The sequence below is a fragment of the Oryctolagus cuniculus genome, chromosome 2, assembly GCF_964237555.1.
Source record: "Oryctolagus cuniculus chromosome 2, mOryCun1.1, whole genome shotgun sequence".
Lineage (NCBI taxonomy): Eukaryota > Metazoa > Chordata > Mammalia > Lagomorpha > Leporidae > Oryctolagus > Oryctolagus cuniculus.
In genome coordinates, this window is record NC_091433.1 from 63,717,615 (window position 1) to 63,740,193 (window position 22,579).

Here is a 22,579-nt window from a genome sequence, read left to right on the forward strand (position 1 = left end):
TACAATTTCCATATGGAAACATTGCAGATATGAAAAGCTGATCCATATGGAAGGCATTATAACAGGAATACAAGTGAATTAGTAATTCCACAGCTTTACATACCTAAACCTTTAGCATTAAGGTAATTTTCATGGATAAATTTAGAAAATAACAAAGTGTACCTGCCTTGCTCCTCAGGTTTAGTATCTCGCTTTAGTAAAAGTAGACATAGTGCCCTAATCATATTTGAGGTTGTCAGGTAACTAATTTGGATAGGTACGATGGGCTTTGCTTCTCTGTGAATAATTTCCAATCCTACCTTATTTGTGAGCTTTATCTGACACTTTTTTTTTTTTTCAGAAAAAGATAAATATATTTAGTAACTGCAATCTTTGCCCTTCCTTCTTCTCTTTCCCCCTTTTCTTGGAAGACTCAATCATTAGTGTGGTTATATTTGTCATCTAGAAGGCATTTATACTTACTTATGAATATATATGTATGCAGATCTATTATATATAATATACACATTTTGACAGATGTAGTGATGCACACACTACATGTAAATCTATGTGCTGTGTATGTGTATGGGTACACAGATATGTAAATGACATTATCTAGAGCTGTTAACTTCCCAAACTTAAAAGTTAGAGGCCAATACAGGATTTTTTTCAAAGACTATTCATAAATAAACTTGGAAGAAATCCTATATAGGCTATAGTTTTTCCAGTCAGAAAGTTGATTCTGGTGTATATATAATTGGCAAACCTTTTATGGATGAAAAGATCAAAATTCATAAGGTTAATCCTTGGTTATACAATAAGTACTATTAGAATCTGAACTTTAAAAACTGGAGAGTTATTTTAGTTTAAAAAACAAAAATTGTTGGGGCCGGCACTGTGGCTCACTTGGCTAATACTCCGCCTGTGGCGCCGGCATCCAATGCGGGCACCGGATTCTGTCCCGGTTGCTCCTCTTCCGGTCCAGCTGTGTGCTGTGGCCTGCCCAGGAAGGCAGTGGAAGATGGCCCAAGTGCTTGGGCCCCTGCATCCACATGGGAGAACAGGAAGAGCCACCTGGCTCCCGGCTTTGGATAGGTGCAGTGCTGGCCATAGTGGCCATCTGAAGAGTGAAGCAACGGAAGGAAAACCTTTCTCTCTGTCTCTCTCTGTCTACTCTACCTGTCCAAAAAAAAAAAAAAATCCAGTCTGCTGCAGCTGCCTTTTAAAAACAAACAAACAAACAAACAAACAAAAAAAAACATTGTTAATCGGGTGCACAAAATATATGAAACATTGTTTTTCAATTGTTCAGTATATCCCTTCTGTTGCCAGTAGGCACATCAATACATGCCTATTTTTAGGTATCACGGGGTTAGAACCTCCTCCTAAAACCGAAGTGAGCTAAGAAACAGCCATGTACTCCAAGGCTTGCAGAGGTCTTTAACCCACATCCAAGTACACAGCAACCAGGCAGCTTGAAAATTTAAGTGCAAAGATTTATAGGTCATCTTATTTCATAAATGAGGAAACAGAAATAAATAAATTTGGTCCAAGAAGCCAGGAGTGAAATCAAAGGCCTTGAAGTCCTGTCAGTGAGACACAACATAAACAAGATTTTCTAGAAGGTTTCACATTAAAATTTTCATGAATAACTTCATTACTCTATGAGATGGATGGGAGTGGGTACTCAGCATATAGCTCAGTCATGATTTATCCGGAGACAGAGTTCTGATTGCTTGTGCTAACCCTGTATATTAATGGAAAGCTGAGTGCTTTAGCATGACATATGTCAATCATCAAATCAGTGCAGCATCAAAATGAAAACTGAAGATTTTTAGATTCGTTTATTACCAAGATTCCTGATGATACGAGTAATAATATAAGGAAAATTAGCAATGTCCAAATAGTACAAGATTGACTGTTTTGGGGGTGGGTGGAGGGATTGAGGAATTAAGAATGTGTTTACAAGAGAAAACCGTGGTCTAGTGAATTAATTAGTTTCAGCGCTGACTCTCTGGGCCAGTTTTCCAAAGGCAGAACGTGGTGAGGACCTGGAATGTGAGAGGAGCCCTGAATGTCTTCGGTACTGGCATGGTGGTGGAGGCTACTATTGGAGATTGTGTGGGCTGATGCCACGATTCTAAGATGAAGACAGCAGATCCGCTTGAGTCAATTGGCTTCAGCATATAGGAAAACCCACACATCCATTTGTTTTGTGAGCTCCAGATGGATAAGCAAAAAATAACCATTTGGCACTAAACCTTACAGTTCACTTATAAACGGTACAACCAAGCATTCACATTTCAGCTTCAGAGAGGGGGATTGTCTAGATAATTAAATCAACACTAAAAAAATCAGAAGAAAGTGTTCAGTAGCTTTGAATCTACAACTAGAGGGAGAGCACTCTGGTCCTAATTCATGAATGGAAAGGAAATTAATAAACATAATATAGCTGTGTAAGTCAGTTTCTTGATTTCAAAGGTAAAGAAATAATTCCTGTCCTGAAAAAGATGTGAGGATCTACACAGGCATCTCAATCAGACTGTTAATTTTGTTGGTAAGTTTTCTGAATATAGCTAATAAAAATGTGTACACGCTTTCACAAGATGATGTTGTCCCAACTACAACATTTTCAGTGATGTTGAACAAAGCCATCTTCCTATTGTTGTCACAGTAAGATGTCTTTAAAAAACAAATCTCTAGAGAAATGATTAATTAGGTTTCAATTATGCTGCAGGAAAAAATATATGCTTTACATACTCACACACTAAAAAGCATTACAGTGTTTCTTTAATGTGTTTAAAAATTCAAAAATGTTTTTAAAAGCCACTTAAAAAGTCAAAGCAAAAGCAAGCTAATGGAACGTGGTGTCATCCTTCAAGCTGATGCGCATTGAGTTTCCTCAGGCCCCTCTGTATGACAGTCCACAGACATTGTTCGTATTTTTATGAATTATCTTTGAAAATTCTGAAATACCCATTATGGTACGTTGAGAGACACACAGACAATTTCCATAGCTCTGCTATGACATGAAGGAAGCACTGACATTAATGTTAAGTGGAAGGCAGATGGGGAAGAAAGAGCTGCTACTTTTGTGCACATACTGAGATTAAAAGTCTCCATCTGTCCATCTGTCTGCCTCTGTCTTTCTGTCTCAACATATCATCAATGACACACACACACTCAAATTGCGTTCCCCTTTCTCCATTGCCTTTTCTCTTTCTCTCCCTTTCTCTCCCTTTTCTGATTGCACTCTCCTCACTTCTCTTTCCTGTATTTCCCCAGTTTGTTACATGAGGTTTGTCCCTTGCTGGTCTCTTTTTATGTTTATTTTTATTTTCACGTCTCAACTATCTTTTATCTAACCCTCATTTCCCTGTTGCCTCTCAGCTTCCCTCTCCTCCTGTAAGTCAGCACTACCAATACATTTCTAACAGCTTTAGCTACTTTGTTAGTCAATATGGTTTGATTAACAAGAGATAAAATTGTAATAGCACAGAATAAATCATCGTATATGCTGTTAATAGAAATTTGATACATTTTTGTATCAAATATGTCTAGAAATAAATTTTGGTATTTACTCCTTTCAAATGACATTTAAAATATTTTTAAATGACATTTGTTTGAAAAAGCTGCATAGGAAGTTTATATTTCTCAAAACTTTCAAAGTTTAACAAAAATCCATATTTCTACAGTACAGTAATACTTGGTATATTGAGGAATTTTCAAAAATTTAAACTATAATTCTTACAAATCTACAAACTATGTTACTATAATAAAAATATTATTTGCATGAATACATATATTCTCCATAAATGTTTTTTAAGTAGGTGAATTACTCCTTCTTTGTGACATGTCATTATATGTTCTACATTTTCAATTTTAATGTGAAAATATTCAAAATACAATGAGTGAAATACTTTCCTTAGAATTCTGCCCCACTGGGGCAGGCATCATGGTGCAGCAGGTTAAGCTGCCCCCTGGGACGCCCACATCCTCCAGTTCAAGTCCTAGCTGCTCTGCCTCCAGTTCAGCTCTCTGCTAATGTATGTAGGAGGCACAAATGAAGGCTCAAGTGTTTGAGTCTCTGCCACAAACATGAGCGAATTGGATGGGATTTCTGGCTTCTGGTTTCAGCCTGGAGCAGGCATGGCTGTTGTGATCATTTGGGGAGTGAACCAGTGAATGGAAGCCTATGTGTGTACATGCTCTGTCGTCCTCTGTGTCTGTGTCTGTGTGCACATGTGTTGGTCACTTTGACTTTCAAATAAATAGTTACTGAGGCAAAATTCTTTAGAGATTATCTTCAAAAGCATTCTTTGTTTTATTGAACATTTTTGCACATTTTCCAAATTACCTTTTTCTGAAAATACCTAATAAATGTATGCTCTCTTATTTTCAATTTTTCCTCTCCACCATTCCACACATTCCTAATTGCTTCATTTCCAAAATCCATTGCCACTGTATAGGGCACAGTTTGGTGTCACAGGGTGAGCTCCCGCAGGATAGGGTGGATAGGATGCCCTGGTGAGAGCTACCACCAGCAAGCAAGCATGCTCCATTTTCAGTCCCAGGTCATTGCAACACAAGCAACCCATGGATCCATGAGGTGATCTAGGAACCACCCCTCACCCAAGGAGATGGTTCTTTTACAGGTGAAACTCCAGTGTCAGCCTCCTTCTCCACTCCAAGGGCAGCTTCATTGCTGTCCTCATGCTGATTTGAGGACCACTCTCCCCTTGGAGAGCATTGCGTTATACAAATGACCATTATTTGACTTTGTCACTCATGGCAAGGCAGGACCATCTACTCTCTGCATGGTCCAATGCACAGTATCGTTTGTGCACCACACCCTCTAGGACCTCCCAAATTCAATCTGTACAACACGGTCAAGTGCGTTGATCCATGTTGTCTGAGTTATCCAGACTAGAAATATGCCCTGTGGTGCAGGATGATGGCTGTTAGACTAGCCAAGGAGCCTTTTAGCCCTCCAATTTCAACAAAACAGTCGGGAACAGGTTCTGCCTTTGCAAGTTTGATCCTTATAAAGGTCTCCTCTATTATAGATAGATACACCTGCTCATTCTTCCTGGTATTCCAACAGGTAAGAATTGAATCAAGCACATACATACACATACACTCACCCATACACATGGCTCAAATACAAACACTTTCCAAAAGAACATTACAGAAATATTTACCTATCTAAAGATGTACTTGGGAAAACATCAGTACTTTAGTACAAGGTTGGCACCCTTGTCATCATCCTCTGAATTCTAAACCTTGCTCAGAGGTCTATAAGGACATAAATATACTTCCATTGCACAGCTTTGTAGGTCCACAAAGCTGTGTGTCCCTTGAAAGACATCTTCTACAAACAAGAAGAAAGCCTAAGCCATTGATTTTAAGTGACCTTTCAGGCCACCAGCCTGCCTGTTGATCAGACCTACAGATTCGGAACACTGGTTCCAAGTACCCAAGGCAAACTTTTCCAGTCGAACCAAGAGAAAAGTCAGCTTCAAAGAATTCAAAGGGGTAAGCACCCACAGGAGTCCTTGGGCTTTCCTCCCTTGTGAGAGGTAGACTCCAGTAAGTCCATGTTGTGCGTCAGGAGTATAGAGTTTGAGGTCAGAAACTCTCAAGTTCTTTTATATCATTCATTTATTCATCCTTATAATTGGCTACCTCCTAAATTGAGGTCAGTCGCTAACTCTGCCACTCACTGGTGCTAGGGCCTGGGTAAATGATTCCAGTTTCCAGAGATTCACTTTTCTCACTTGTAAGATCAGAACACAAAAGCTGGCCTACTTGTTTGTTACATGGGGTTTTATGGTGGGGTTCTAATGAGCTATTTGTGGAAGCACTAGTAATACGTAGCATTTTCTATAAAATAAATGTTAGATATTCACATCCATAGTGACGTTCCAATTGGTATTTTTTGCCCTTGAAAGAGTTAGGAAATGTCTGTATTAGAAGAAAAGGACTCAGAATAACGAGAGTATACATTCAGCACTTCTTATATACTGTGCAAGCTTAACACATACCATCTCATGGAATTTTCACAGAAACAGCATGAAATTGTTGTCATCATACTCCTACTTTCAGGTGACACACTGAAGGTAAATAACAGCTTAAAAGTAAGGAAGCCAGGTATAACAATGCTGGTTGTAGAACACTGTAAATGCTCTTAATGGCACTCCATTGTCCTCTTAGAAGTGGTTGAAAGAGTAAATTTTATGTTGTGACTATTTTACTACAATAAAGGTAATAAATAATAAAATAGGAAGTCCAGGAATCAAAGCAAGGCAGGATGTAAATGCTGTAAGAGTTGAGCATACAGAGCCATCATCATTTTTTTGAGACCAATGAAGACAGGAATATTTCTAAAACAAATGGAAATTTGTAGATGTATAGTTATCTGTACTTTTTTAGAGCCTAGAAAAGTTGAAGTTTATGTAGTCAATATCAAGTAATTTTATTAATTATTAGATCATTAACTCTAGGCATTCCAGACATGTGTTATGTGTATAATCTTGTTAGGAGTATATTGCCATGAACTGAATAAATAGAGTTAATAAAACGGATGGCTAATACTCTACTTTCTGATTCCAATCAAAATGCTTTGTGTTAACTTTAGTTAAACTTTTAAGTTGCCAAACTAGAATATTCATGAAATTCTTGAAACTATATAGGATTCTATGTATTTAAACTATGCTCGATGAAAATATAAATGATCCTATAACATTTGCAATCTAATCGTAATTCATTTTATAATGGCAATCTCAAAACACGTTTGTTAATTGTGTTAATTATATCACTCTCATTGACTTTCTCAGCTCACTTTCACTTTTAGTGAAGAGATACTTATGACATTTAGTGTTTAATGTCATTAGCATCTTTTCTCAATAAGGATGGGAATATTGTTCAGCAGTTTTGAAATCTAACAGGAGTAAATGCAGGCTATGGGATGCATGTGTTGACTATACACACGCTGAAAATCAGGTTGTTAAGAAATGACTGCGATCTGAAAGGGAGCACAAGGAGACTGGGGGAAAATGGTCCAGGAGGGTGAGGAAGTTCTCTGGCAGATTGCTTCACCCAGCATGCTGTAATATCTCTTTCCAAAGCATACTGGCAAACTACACTGAGCAATCTTGATAAGGGAGATTTAATTAAAATGCTGTAAGCATAAGATCTCTGCCTTTGTGCTACAGAAGATTTTGTCAAAAGAATTTTATTACAATCCTAGCAGGATTTTTAAAATGTTTTATTCACTTGTAGCCATCCCACTGATTACTGTACAGTTGGAAGTATAACACAACCAGTCGGTTCTTAATAAGGGCTTTTAAAAATCACAGCATGTTCTTCAGTCCCTCGGTACAGGATGAATGTGACATCGGGGACACAAATATCATTACCTTGATAAATTACTGACGGCATAATGATTATGGAAATCGTCATCGACTGATCATCAGTCACAATTTATTTCAAATCAATGTCTACAATTTGTAGCCTGGATGGAAGTTTTATCAAAACCCCCTCTGGTATAGTACAGCTCTTCAAGCTAACTTCCTCCTAAGAGCATTACAGCTTTGTCATGCATCATCTGCTGTTCATGAATGGAACCACTCAATGATTCTCTGGCCTCCAGCAATCCAAATTAGTAAGAAGAACATTGGGCTACCACGCACTCATAGGCAAACTCGTTCAGAAAAGCAGTTTAATTTAAGAACCAGCAAATGTGCCAAACTACAGAATCCCTCCCCAGACACAGAGTTTCCCATTTTTTCCCCTTTCCAACTGGCAATAAATGGTAATGTTTGACATTACAATGCTGTTAAATTGCAAATAAATTGTTGTAGAATCATGACAGGATAGGCATTTACATCTTTAAGACAATCTATGACAGGAAGCATAATTTGCATGCTTTGTCTGATTTGGTGGTGGCTCATTATTCTTTTACCAACATGTTTAACATTTCAAGTAATTTTAGACCAGAAGAGTCCAAGCAATCAAGCCCTGTGGGGTTATTTTGTCATATTTTTCTAATTTTTAAGTTAGTCATGATTCATTAAGGGGCTCAAGTTGGCCTCTATCAATGATGAACTTACTAACGATGAACTTCTGTGAAGAAAACTTGGTCCCCAAATGTTGTCTTCTCAGATTAGCAATATGGGCAGTGGAATACACATTAATCAGCACAGAGATTTGCTATGAATATAGGCAAGGCTAAATTATTTTAAAGGCTGCCTTTTCTACTTTGGAACTGAAATCATTTGTTGGGTATACACATTGGTTGGAATAGACCAGCTGATAGAAGTATAACAGGTAATGGAAAAGGGGCACTGAGTTCTATTTATAAGACAATGATGCAACTTTTCCTTTTTTGCCTTGAAAAGAAAAAAAACGATGTATATGTACATTGACCAACAACAGAAGTGGGTTAGAGTTACCTTGCCATTGTGTTTTGTTACAATATAAACTTCCCTTGTGTTTTGGATAAAGAAATGTGGTAATATTATTTCTCCATTTTAGAATTTTATTTTCAAAATAGCACATGTAATTAGGCATTTATTGAATGCTGTCTGATAGCATAAGGTTACTAATTCAAGTTTGATATCAGCATGTATTTCTCTAAGCTTTCTACAGCAGTTCTAAAAACCCAACACAAAACAAGTATAACTGAAGCAGAACTATTAGTGACTTATCATTGAAGTATCATGATTGAAGCATCCTGCTACACGTCCCGAGCGCAGTATTATTTTGTGACTCTCACGAGAACTTACAAAGGTTGGTTTACCCCACTTTTCAAATGAGGAAAGTGAACCATCACTTCTGGAAGACATTATCCTTCTTTGCAGAAATTCTTGGAATCTGAATAATATTTAAGATATAAAAACTGGCGAAGTCTTGTTTTTGAACTTTCTATGTGACCAGCGTCTTTGGAGCATTTATTTTATTCATAGCTGTCTATCAAGTCCTGTGAAGAAGAAAACAAGAAAAATGAGGCAGAGAGAAAGGGAGGAGGATATGGTTCCAGATCTTGAGGAAGTTAGTTATTCTTACCCCATTTTCCCCTTCTTTATAACTTATCAGGGAAAATAGGATGTTGGACAATTTTTTTCTGAGCATCAACATTATACGAAGATCAGTAATTCTAAGATAGGACTGAGCATGGTCCCTGTCTTCATCGGCTGGATGCCCTCTCCTTTTAGGTATCCCAGCTCTCCCAATGGCACCATAATCTTCCCATCAACCTGCTTGAGACTTCACTGTGGGCTTTCCCTACTCTCTCCAGTATCTGATTATTGAGTAAAGTGTTTTGATCCAAGTTGCATAGTATACCCTTTCCATCCATTTTCTCAATTCTGCACAGCTTAGACGTTGGCAGTAAAGGCTGAATAGTTTCTAACACAGTTCTAAGTGACCCCATCAGTTGTTCCTCCCCCTGACACTTCTGTGATGGCTTTCCAGTGTGGGATGATGTTCTGTGGTCACAGCGCTGTGATTGGCACAGGCTGCTCTTCCCAGACTTGACAGGCACACAGGCTTTTTCTGTAACCTTTATGTAGGGCTCGGATCTAGGGCTCCACAGAGAAAGGCCGAGCTCAGCAATGAGGATGGTGAAATAGATGACTGCATCACACTCAGCGCAGGGCACAGGCGGAGGCAGCACAAATTGGCTACAGCAATAGAAAGACTTGGGTTCCAGGGTTACCTCTGTCACTCGCTAGCTCTATGCACAAGGTAAGTTTATTCTTTTTGCAAAGAATTACTGACCACGTGTTTTCTTTCAAGCAATTTGGGAAGAATACAGTGTTAATCAATATAAACAAATTACTGAACTGGATCCAAGGTGTTTATATTTTAGTGGCAAGTGATAGACAAACACAAGTAAACATCTAAACACATAAGGTTATTTTGGATCCCACAACAGGCTAGTTAAACAGTGATGTGACAATCAGGTAAATGATATGATTATGAATTTGATGAAAAGAAGGCCCCTGTTGAGGAAAATTTTTGAGAATGAACATAGAAACTAAACAGGAAAATATCAAGGGCAAGAGATTTTGGTTCATGTGAACAATAACCCAAAGAGGAGCAGAAGAAAGGGTACGCTGGTTGGAAGTTGGTGGGTGAGGACAGGGGTGGTATGGGATGAGATCTGAGCAGTGGGCCTTGCAAGTCATCGAAAGAAATTATATATTTTTTTAAGACGTGATGGGGTAATCATTTTAGTGTGTAAACAGAGGAGGGTCAAGGTCAGGATTTCATTAAAGGAATATGGCGTTCCCTCTTGCAAGGAGAAAGGATGACAGAGGACCAGCATGGAAGCAGTGAGGCAGTTCTAACCACAGTCTTCTCCTCAGACTCTGCCTTCAAACCAAAAGCCAAACCTGGACGCAGGACTTCTGATCGCATGAGGCATTCATCTGCTCCTCAATATCCAAAGTATCTTTATGATCGTTTATGTGCATTAAAATTGTTGAGCTTTGGAATGCATTTTGATATGCAGTAAATTAAGATTAGATATAGACTTCACAACTTCGGCCCAAATACGTTGGATGCTTTATTTGCTGTTTGCCTTACTCTTACTTTAGAGAGATTGTAGGGAAATTTGAGGGGAAAAGTGATTTTGTTTTGTTTTGTTTTATTTTCTTTCATTTTTGCAATGAGCTGCCTATTTCTAAATCACACAGGTGAAGTGCATCACATTCTGGGCTAATGGTTTGTGTATTACTGATTGAGAATCCCTTATTTGAAATGCTTTGGACCAGAAGTGTTTCAGATTTTGGATTTTTTTCAGATTTGTGAATGTTTGCACACCTATAATGAGATTTCTTGAGGATGGGTCTCAAGTGAAAACACAGAATTCATTTATGTTTTACGTATTCCTTAAACACTGCCTGGGGTGATTGTGCACAGTTTTTTAGTGCACCTGCACCATCACAGGAGGTTAGGTGTGAAGTTTCCACTTGTGGCTTCATTTTAGCACTCAAAACATTTTTGATTTTGAAGCATTTCAGATTTCAGAATTTTGGATTCAGAATGCTCAACCGCTATTCTGTCAGTGGGTAGTTGTTTATCAAGTGCCTCCCAATACAAGATAAGGTGCTTAAAAGGATAGGAGATAGATCCCTGCTCCCACGAAGCTTGCAGTCTCATGCAGAGCCAGCATGCATTTGCAGAACAAGGAGCCATGCCTGGTCCAAGCCAGCACTAAAGGGTGTTCCAGAGAAAGGAAGGGGGTAAGCCCCAGTCAGGGAGCTGCCGAGGGACATCACAGGAAAAGAATAAAGTGTAGAGTCTTTTCAAAGGTGATAGAGTGGACTGGAGCAGAGAATTCACATGGGCTGTTACATTTTAAGGGAGTCCTGGGAATAGGGCAAAAAGAAAATTGGAACCAGATTGTAGCTTAATGCCTGTCTGAAGAATGTAGGCCGTGTACCAGTGGTATTAGATAGCTCTTGAAGGGATCTGAGCAGGGGAGTGGCATAATGAAAACGTATTCGGAGAGATTCACCCAACCAGGACAGGCGGGGGAAGGTGAGTCAGGAGACAGCTGTTCCGGGTGATCTGGAGGGAAGGAGCATTTTGATTCTTTGGTTCTGGCTTTTTTTTTTAAAGTAAAACAACTTTACAAATATGAACTGTCTGATGATATAATAGCTTTTATCAAAAAGTCTTTTTTCTTCATAGCTCATTTAAATAAGTGGGCCCCCTTCTAGAAAAATGATTTGCTCTTTTCTCCATTATTTTCTTGATTAACACTGACAGACTTAAAACTGACAAGGAAATAGCAAAAGATGGAAAATTATGAAAACAAGCGGGTGTTTTGCTGAGGAAATGTTTGTTACTGTGGTTCTCATCATTATGAGTTAATTGTAGGCTCTCAGCAAATATCCCATTGTGAACTCCAAGGTGCAATATGCTGTATTTGAAAAAGTGAAATAGTGCTTTCCTTTCCAGTGTTCACTTGTATTTCCTGCTATTTTAAGAGTACTCAGTGGTACCAGTGTACTTTGACAGCCAATTATCCCAGCATGCCTTTGCAGTGTATTTTAACTATAAAGCTTTTAAAAGCTTGAATTGCAAAAACAGAGTTCTGTCTTAATTGATCAGATGTGCATCTAGCATTGGCTGAACAATATTTGTGTAATAACTAAATAACTGATTTATATGAGTAAGACAAAAAATGTACCTGTTGGACTAAGACACACCAAATTTCCTTTGAAGTTATTGATGATTTCCCACCCCACCCCATCCCTGCCCCCAGACATTCTTCAACATCTGATTCACTCTTGAGAAAGAATGATATGTAATCCTTGAGTCTGGTCAAAACAAAGAGTACAATGTGCCCAGCCCGTGTCTGGGTGTCTGTGATCTGATTCTCAGAGCCTAGTCGCCAGCCATCTGATGATTATAGTTACAGTCACTGCCAACCTCACGCTTTGCCCACATCATCTGTGGCCAGCTTGGTTCAGAGACAGGCACGGCACACAAGCTACAGACAGGAGTAAGAATTCTCCATGTTAATGTTGCCGTAGTGCCTGTTAACTACGATTCATTGTTTAAAGGCTGACGTCGGTGATTGATTCAGGCACAGGGCCATTGCTTAATTTACTGTGGTCTGATTTTTTTTTTTCTTCACCCTCCCAACTGGCTTCTCCAGAGGAGGAAAGTCAGACAGTAGTTACTGCTTTGGAAAGAAAAGATAAGCTGAACACTTCGGAATGCATTTTTCTAACACTCCTTCGCCAAGTGTTACATGACTGTATCAAATTTCTTTAGACTTTGATAATGAGAACCAGACAATTCCACAGAAAATGCAACTAAAAGATTTGCCATAATAGAAGGTTTCAGAAATGCACATGGTTCTAAATGGCATGGGATTATGTGCTTTAGAATTCTGAATCTTTTATTTTCTTCATGTTTGAGTAGGCCCTATGGTTGGTTATCAGGTTGAGGAAGGGCAGAGACCCTGCCTGCTGATTATAAATGTGCATGTGTGTAAAATTTTCACACATAATATAATATTTCAAAGTTATTTTTATGGAGGCTCAAGGGTCCCAGAACTTAAACAAAACTCCTGCTCATTGGCTCCAAGAAATACTTAAAGGAATCATAGTTTTTTTTACATCCTGTGGAGTCTTTTGCAGACTTTTGGGCTACAGATCACATAATGTTTATTTATTCAGCTGGCTTTGGAGATTTGAGCAATATTTGGAGACACATGAGTCTTTGCCTTGCTTAATAAAAAAGTATACTCAAAGGGATAGCTACAGCATTTTTATATACAAAAGCTGCTCGCAAGCAGGGGTTGATATCGACAAAAAATGTAATTTTGAAATTAAAAAGAAACTAAACAATCCCAGATAAAAAAAAATCATCCAGCGTTGTCTTTCTTAGGAAACATTTAGCAGATCCTATGTTCCCTGTGCTATAAAGCTTGCAAATACATTTATTGTCTTCTACAGAAACGCTGTAAACTATAGCTTGCATTATTCTTTCTGATCATCTATGACAAACAAGACCTGGTTCACCGTCGAAGAAAAATCATTTAACACAAGATGTAATTTCGTTGGCATTATTAGTAGAGCTTTATGTCACAGAGTCAACTCAGTGTTTGCTGTGAGGAAGGTGGAATAAATATTTCATGGCTATGGCTTTTGAGGAACACTCTGCCTTTCTGTGTCAAGGCAGTCTTTCAACATATATGCCAATCAGAAGTCTTTAACAGGTGTAAAACACATCTTGTCTACTTGTCTTTGAAAAATATACGGATCTCAAGATGCACCTGAAATATTCATCATGCGGACAATCCTCCAGGCACGGCTGGAGCTTGCTGAGTGTTTCACTCACTACTTCTGTACACAGGTCTGTCTAGGGTTCTCAATGTTTATCTTTTCTTCTTTCTTTCTATCCGAGGTTCTGTCCTTTTTCCAGTGCCCCTAATACTTCTCAAGTCTATGACCTGTCAAAATGCCTTTGTCCTATAATGTAGCCCAAGAAGTAAGCTCATTGATGGTGTTTAACATCTCTTTCTTTATTCGTTTAGCTGAGTAATGGTTTCATGGAAGAATGTGCTTTTGTGCCGTGAATCGTTTTCTTTTACTTGTATTTCTCCTCTTATTTCCCTTTGACCTACCTGCCCCGATTGTTTTTAGTAATCCCTTTGTGCCAGTTGCTCTGTGAATGTCCGATTAGTGCACAGCAATTCCATTGTCATTAAGAGAACTAAAAATTTGTGGAATTTTGCCGATGTGATCTCTTTATTTTTCTCTTGGGCCTCTGTGAGAAATGTACCCAACAGATTAACCCTGATCCACTCTGTGATCTATGCTCATCTCTTCACCATTGATTTGTCTTTGGTTTGGGTAGAAACTAATACATTCTGTGTTAATGTTTGAGACATTAGCACTGCATAGAAAGTGTCATTATTTGATAGTGTGTTAAAAAAGCACCGTTCGTTAAAAGGGTTCCTTAAAGAAAAAGTAGATATTTAATTTGATTTTCAAAGAAGCAGGGCTTTGTTTTTTTTTTAAATTGGCACATAGTAATTGTACATGCTTATGATATACTGTGTTACATGTATACAAAAAATGTGTAATGATCCAGCCACCAGAATTAGCATCTCTGTCTCCCTATGCATCATTTCTTTGTGTTTAGAGTCTACGAAGTTCTCTTCTAGTTCCTCCTAAAGTCTGTCCTAGGTAGTTTTACACTGTGGTCACCGCACTGTGCTGCAGGACACTCTGTGTAACTGTTTTCATGCCATCCGACCTCCCTGTCAACCCTCGCCCCCCACCTTTCCTAGGTCTAGTGGTCACTCTTCTGTTTTCGTGGCTATCCACTGTTTCTGTACATGAGGGACAACAAGCGGTGCTTGTCTTCCAGGGCCTGGCTTATTTCACTTTGTGGCCTCCACTTCCATCCATTTTGTTGCAGATGACAAATTGTCATTCTTTTTATAGCTTGAGAATATTTCAGAATCCAGTTAGACCACACTTTCTCTATCTGTTCATCTGCTGTGGGACGCCTCAGTTGATCGCCTTGGCTATTATAAATAGTGCCACAGTGAACACGAGAGTGCAGGCACTCTGAGAACTTGATGCAGTTTTCTTTGATATTGGCAATGTGTTTTAATTATGTAAACCTTCTAACGTACATCCATCAAAAACTCTTTTACAAATACCAGGTAAAATAACAATAAATAGGAAGAACTGCACATACAGTAGCCGAGAGTCTAGAAGACCATAAACTCTCACCATTCCCCCAGGTGTTACCATACTTCTTATGAAAGACAGTAAAGCAGTTAAAACTGCAGTAAATTATTTTATTTGATGACCTACTATTTCCCTTTTCCTTTTTTTTTTTCCCTAGTATCACTGTTTTCTTTTTATCTCATGTAAATCTGAGCTTCTTTGAAACTATATTAACAGAAATTCTTCCCGGTAGGGAAGAAAAAAAGAAGTTTTGTCACAGACCAACTGCTATTAGAATTGAGTCAAGCAAGAGCAAAACAAAATATATTTTCAGGTCTTAAGATATGGGGCTGGCATTGTGGTACAGCAAGTGAAGCTGTTGCCTGGTATGCCAGCATCCCACATGGGGGCCAGTGGAAGTCCTGGCTGCTCCACTTCTCACCCAGCTCCCTGTTAATACAACTGAGAAAGCAGAGGAAAATGGTCCCGGTCCTTGGGCCCTGCCACGCATGTGGGAGACCAGAATGGAATTCCAGGTGCCTGGCTTTGGCCTTGTCCAGCTCCCACTGTTGCCATCATTTGGGGAATGAACAGGGGATGGAGGATCTCTTTCCCTCTCTTTTTATAATTCTGCCTTTCAAACGAATAAATGAATCTTTTTTGAAAATGTGCCAGGTGGTATATTTTTATGTGTGTTTTTTATCTATTAAAATGAAATAAAATATGTCCATTTTTAGAATTACTACCTCATTATATTATACATCTGAAACTATATTATATATCTTTACTATTGATATGTGATTATTTTGAGGAATGGACTACTACCTACACTTTGGAGCAGTAGAGCAGTGTTTCCAAGGAAAAAATGTATGTGATATATAAGAAGTAATTCAAATGGATTTATCATGTTTATAAAATTGTATATCCCATAAGAAAAAAATATCTCAGTTCTCACTGAAGGTATCAGTGAGCATAAGGATAGGTACAGACAAGGAGAACAATGCAGCTTAGACATCAGGAGGAACGCTCATGTGAATAATGTGCTTCAAAAATATGCCAGTTAGTGAATTTGGGATGTCTTTAAAAAAAACTACTCAATTATACTTATGGGTTGATTTCTACAAATTTTTGCCAAGACAACTTTTTAAAAATACTACATCAACCCTAGTTTCCTCCTGTAAGAGGCCAAAAAATGGAGACCAGAAAGGAGTTAACTATTCTGCAAAATATATAATTTCATCCATGCAAAGATAAATTAGATGGCTTATATGACCATGTTTTTTCCTTTGTTTGATTGTTTGTAGCTGTACACTGATACTTCTTCAAAGAACTGAATGCAATGCATTTTTAACAAAATCACAATGACTGTTACTTTCATGAAGATTTATTAATACTGACTACTAAATAAAAATGTCAAAGACACAGTAAATATCATGCATAAAAAGCATAAAGAAACGCAACATTGGTTTGAGGACAAATAGGAAATGTAATTTACATTCTGAGTAGAAAATGAATTTCTAGTAATGTTAGGCAAAAAAAATTATAGGCAAAAAAGTTAATGGTTCTCATGATACTTGAATAAGAAGGCAAAATTGAAACAAAGTCAGGTTCTCTGTGATATGCAAACAAGGTTGCCCTTGGAAAAGGTTCAAATGAACTTCCTGCCCTTGATATCTCTTTCTTGGGTACCCAGTCCCTCCCATAATCAGGGATCTAAGAGTATCTGACCAAAACAGTAATAAGTGTTTTATGTTCTCCACTCATGGTACCTTTTCTGGCCTAACTTCCATCCTTTCATATAGCAATAATTCTCAAAACTTTTGACTATAGTTCACTGAGGAATGGCCACACCCCGATCTATTTCCTCCTCCCTGAGAAGTAAGACTTGTATAACAAAATGTTTGGAGAGGAAGAAAATAAGAGTCAGCATATTTCCAATACAGCAATTACACAGCAAAACCAAATGATGAACAAATTCAAAATCTAATAGCAGTGCTACAAAGTTGCTAGTTAATGTTTGTCTGCAATGAAGACCAACCCAAAAGAGGAATAAAGATCATATGTCCCGGCTGGCGCCGTGGCTCAATAGGCTAATCCTCCGCCTTGTGGCGCTGGCACATCGGGTTCTAGTCCCAGTCGAGGCGCCGGATTCTATCCTGGTTGCCCCTCTTCCAGGCCAGCTCTCTGCTGTGGCCCGGGAGTGCAGTGGAGGATGGCCCAAGTCCTTGGGCCCTGCACCCGCATGGGAGACCAGGAGAAGCACCTGGCGTCGGATCGGTGCGGGGCCGGCTTGGAGGGTGAACCAATGGCAAAAGGAAGAACTTTCTCTCTGTCTCTCTCTCCCACTCTCCACTCTGCCTGACAAAACAAAAAAAAAAAATCATATGTCCCAACCCAGATTTCAGAAATTGTAGCAATTATTTATGTGAACATGAATAGCCATAGCATTGCAAGACTGTCAAGCACTGAGTTGTAGTCAGATGTCTTCATGTAGTACTGGTTTAGAATTCTCAGTTAGTTCTAGTAAAATGTGATATTAATTTGGCCACTTCCTTCCAGCAACTCAGCCTCTATGGAATGACATGCTATTCAACTGAAAGCAGCAAAGTTGGGTTTTATGTCCACCAGGATGAAGTTTGAAGTTCCACAGGATTACATGGGGCACACTTTGACCTTTAGCTAATGGACGAGGGGAAATATGGGGAACCTTATATCTCTGTAAGCCACAGAGATGTCTTTACCCTTCCAAAAATATCTCATCAGGATTTCATCAGCCCACGGACAGGGAAATGAGCAGAAGAAGCAACTTGAGTCAACAGTAGATTGGTCAGTGATCACATTAGAGATCAACAAAAATTAAAGGGGATCTGGTAGGATGAGGATATACAAGGGACAATTCAAGGTGGTAGGTGAACTGCCCTATTGGATTTGAGTTGAGGTCTTAGAGATCCACTGTTGCATATGGAAAGCCTCAATGCTCATAAATCCCTTTACTAGAGCTCTCTGTGTTAAATGGTCCTTGCCCATTAAAGGCAGTGCTTTTGTGAGAGCATCCTCCATTTCCCAAGTCTTTTATCAGTGTCAAGTTAAGGTGACGTCTTCCCTTTACTGTTCTTCATTTGCTCTACAGGGAGGCAATTCTGTCTTCCATGAGGGTTCTGTGACAACTTGTCTGAACTTGTGAAGCTAGCTGTACCAAGTGTATATTCTAATGTGAAATTACTGCTTTTGTCCTATTCGGCTCAATTATAGTATTCACTCACCACAAGAGTTGATTTACAAGCATCTTGCACTCTTATGTGGAGCTTACAGATAGGAAAAGTATTTCATAAACATGGCCTCCATAACCATGTAGGCTGGGTTCCCTGTTGGCCAGCAATATGTTGTGCAGATATATTCATATGGAGCATAGGATTTAGGTCTGAATAGATAGAAATGATATAGGTAAGGCTTTTCTACTAATAAATCTTTAAAAAAAGTTTTATCCTGAAGATTTGAAATTTTATTTCCAGAAAAGCCAAGGACAAATGTGAATGTGATTCCTGGTTTGTTTGTTTGTTTTCCCTTTTTTCTTCTTTGTGGTGGTGTTGATATTGATGACCTTGAAGGAGACAAGGGGGCAGAGAGACATAAAATGCATTATTTGGAAGTGGATTTTGACAGTTTAGGTTTTCTGATTAAAAAAAAAATAGTAGTCCACTTGACCCTGAATCTTCTCTGTATTTGGTCATGAACACATTGGCAGTCCTGTGATCCACTTCCCTACACAGAGACTGGTAAAAATGAGGGTTTGAAGCTTGCTAAAGCACTTTCCTCATTGATAAAATTGGCAGTGACCTTAATCAGTGACTCTCTAAGCTTTTTAGCACTGACAGAAATAACCATTTTTTTCCACTCTGTCTATTTTCATCATAGACACATTTTTCCTCTGATCTTCAGATATGATACACGTCCCTGTGTTTGTAGAGCTTAGAAATCTGGTCACTGTGCTCTTCTTCCATTTGTGTCACGATTCTTATCTGAATCCCCCAGAATATATATTGACGGAGGCTTGATTGGAAAAAAAACTCAGAATACAGAAAAAAAATATATATATGAACATAGAAATCAGTTTAAGGCCAATTTAAGAAATCAGTTCAGTTGCTACCGTTTATAAACCTGCACAGAATATAAATCACTCTGTTGTAAGCTATATGCATTTTCTATAAATTCTCACATCATAGTTGTTTTCTAAAAATTTGCAAGAATTATAAAGTTATTAAAAGCTGAAGATAGTTTTTGCAAGAGAAAAGTTAATAGTAAATGATTATTTTCATTTGCTTAATATTTGGAAACCTTAATCATGATTGCATGGCTAAACTCAACAGCATCCTTAAGTAGGTATTCTCCATAAATTAACATGTTATTTCTATGCTCTGTAATTTTCAAAAAATCACAGCTTTTGTCAATAAGCTATAGCTGCATCACCAAGTCATAGTCAATCTAGAAGTTTCTCATACCCTGCTGGCTAACTCTACAGTGATCCACCATGAGTCACGTCCATTCATAATTAGGATGAATGAACCAGGGGTTCTGCCACTCCTGCCCCGTGTTGTTTCATTACCATCTAATTATACTCATTATAAATCTTATAATTTTGAAAGAATGAAAAGTTATTACAATTATATAGTTAGAAGAGATGGCGTTAGGGATGGTTATTATTAGCCCTAGGAAAACTAAGTTCTGGATCGTTGCATTATGTTCAAGATCCCTTTCGTGGAGAGGCTGCTTTTCAGAAAATAGGACTGTAGTTCACCAGTGATATTAAATGCTATGATTACTTAAATAACCATACTATGCTCTAAAACTACCTAAATATAAGCAGTGAAGGAAAGATTATATTGGCATATCCAGGAAAAATAATTATGATTAAAAAGCTATTGTGTTCATCTTGAAATTGGTGGGCCTCTTGATCAGTATCACTTCACTGTAGTATTTGAGTAATAAAAATAACATGCTGAAAATCTTAATGTCAGTCATCATGAACATTGGAATATATACTTATAGATGGGTATATAGATATATAAATCTATCACATTTCCTAAGAGTTATAGAAAGTACAAAGTGTAAAATCTCCTCCACATCTCTGACTATGCTTGCCACTAATTCTAAATAGCCGGTGATAATGAAAAAACTTCGCTGAAAAAGTGAACTGCCAGAGGCCACTCAGTGGGTTCTCTCTACAAGTCAGGTGCAGTGCCGTGGACAAGAATCCTTCCCTGTGGAAAGGCATCATGGTTTAGCAGGGAAAGCTTTGAATCACGGGACTGTTGTGAGGATGAGGGCCTTCACATGTGTGAAGCATCTGCCCCTGGGAGAATGTGGATAATATCACAGGATTCTTGACTGAAAGAATATTACATGATGTGTCTAGATTCCTGGCTCAGATTACAGAACCCTACAGGGCCAGGCCACTGTGCCTGCCACTATTCCTCAGTATTACAGCCAAAGATGACACCTCTCAAAACCTATATAAGAGGATCCCAAGGCCACCTAACTTGTGAGGGTAGAGTAATCTTGCTAAGGGAGAAGGGAAAATGACCTTTAATCACCAGCAGGGACCCCTGAAACAATAAGTCGTTTTATGGAATTCACTGCCTACCCCAGCCTCTTATGTGACCCATCCAGAGTGACAGTCATAATTTGTAACAGTGGCACAGGCACAAATACAAGGGTTGCTATAAAAATTAGTACTGATGTGTGTGCAATGACCATATATCAGGCAGCTCCATAGCCCCACAAGTTTTCATAATCACCTTTGCATCTACATAAGTGAGCCACCAGAGAAATAACCACTTTTCAGTATGAAGCCTGCTTGAATTTGCAAACACTCCTCCCTTGGGCTTAGCTGCCTCTCTGAAGCTTGCCTGGCTGCTCTCTCCTGGTGCCCAAAACTTCAGGTTGCTTCCTCCCTACAACATGCAGGTGTCAAGGCCCTCCCTCTGAATTATACACTCTGACTTCCACCCAATCTCATTGCTTAAACATCACTTCTCTGAGACTCCAAATTTTTTATCTGTGCCCTTGGACTGGGTTGGTTCCTCTCCCACAGATTCCTCAGTAAACCTCCTACTACTGACCAAATATTATCATACTCCTTTGTATCGTTTTTTTCCCCGATAAATTGGGAGTTCCATGAGGCCTGGGCTCATGCTTTTCTTTCTGATTGCTAAATCTCTGAGCTTAGCAGAGTGCCTGGGACATCATAAGTGACTCAATATCTAGCACAGAGCTTTCACCTGTGTTTCACCAGATATGTTTCACATCTGGAAGATGTGTCCAATCAAGCTGAGATGCATTAATTTCCCTTCTCACTCCCATTATGTTCAACCTCTGGCACTTGGTCATTTTTGTCCCATGCACCTGAAGTGCCTTCCTATCCATTCTTCCCTGATCCAGTTCTAGAGATCATGGGCATCCTTCAACCACAGCATAAATCCCAGCTCCTTGACAAAGTATTACCCATTACTCCCTTTGGAAGTAGCCTCTTCTGACTCCTAAATCCCATAATATTTGACCTGTACCTCTTTTATGTACTCACCAATTTGATACATTTATTATACTTCTTTGTCTACCTAATTTCCTTGAGGAAAAATTTTACATTGTACAGCTACAAGTATTTTGCACTGCCTGGTACCTATTAAGATACTTAGCAAATGATTGAATGTTAAATAAACAAGTTGGCTTGTAGTTACCTGGATAAATACATTGTAGTATAGTCAATCCATACAGTTATGGTAAAATGAAGTCTTTATAGTATAACAGTTTTTCTATTTTGCTGTTTCTCCAGGCTTGTGCCACAACCAATATCTTTGCTTGACAACTCTGACAAGCAAACTGTCACAAAACTGAGGGAGAGCACACGCTTTGGGTAAGCAGCATGTAAACTTCTGAATCCAATGGTAGTCCCAAAGCTCCTGTTTATGCCCACATTTTGTTTAAAGTTCTGTTTAATAAATGTTTTTTGTATTCTCTTCTATTTGCTTGGAAATTTGAGGGGGAAAATGAGGAAAAGCTTTCAAGGAAATGGTGGTTTTCTAATAGACTTTGGTATACAACCTTCTAGCTATGACACAATGCCGAGGAGAGTCCCTATATTTCTGGAAGAAAGGTATATCTTAGAGTAAATTTTTTAAAGTATAATGTACATTTAGAAATGTGTGCAAGTTCCAAAAGCACAGATAATGAACTTCACCAAAGTGAGCACATCTGTATAACCAGGGCATGCTTAAGAAACAGCTTCCCATAGTCCCAGGAGACCCATGACCCCGCCTACCACCCTGCCTCCAGCACCATCAGTTACGCATAGTCCTGACTTCTAACATTAAAATCCATATCTCTGTATATAAACAGAG

At 38.6% G+C, this 22,579-nt stretch overlaps 1 long non-coding RNA gene across 1 annotated transcript in view; it reads left to right on the top strand.

Moving 5' to 3' along the window:
• The window catches only part of LOC138848472 (uncharacterized), a 1,168,718-nt gene that overhangs the window by 977,315 nt on the left and 168,824 nt on the right, over positions 1–22,579 (top strand). Inside the window, exon 8 of the long non-coding RNA XR_011386289.1 lies at positions 22,015–22,095. This is a non-coding gene — a long non-coding RNA (uncharacterized lncRNA). The remainder of the gene's footprint in view (positions 1–22,014; positions 22,096–22,579) is intronic.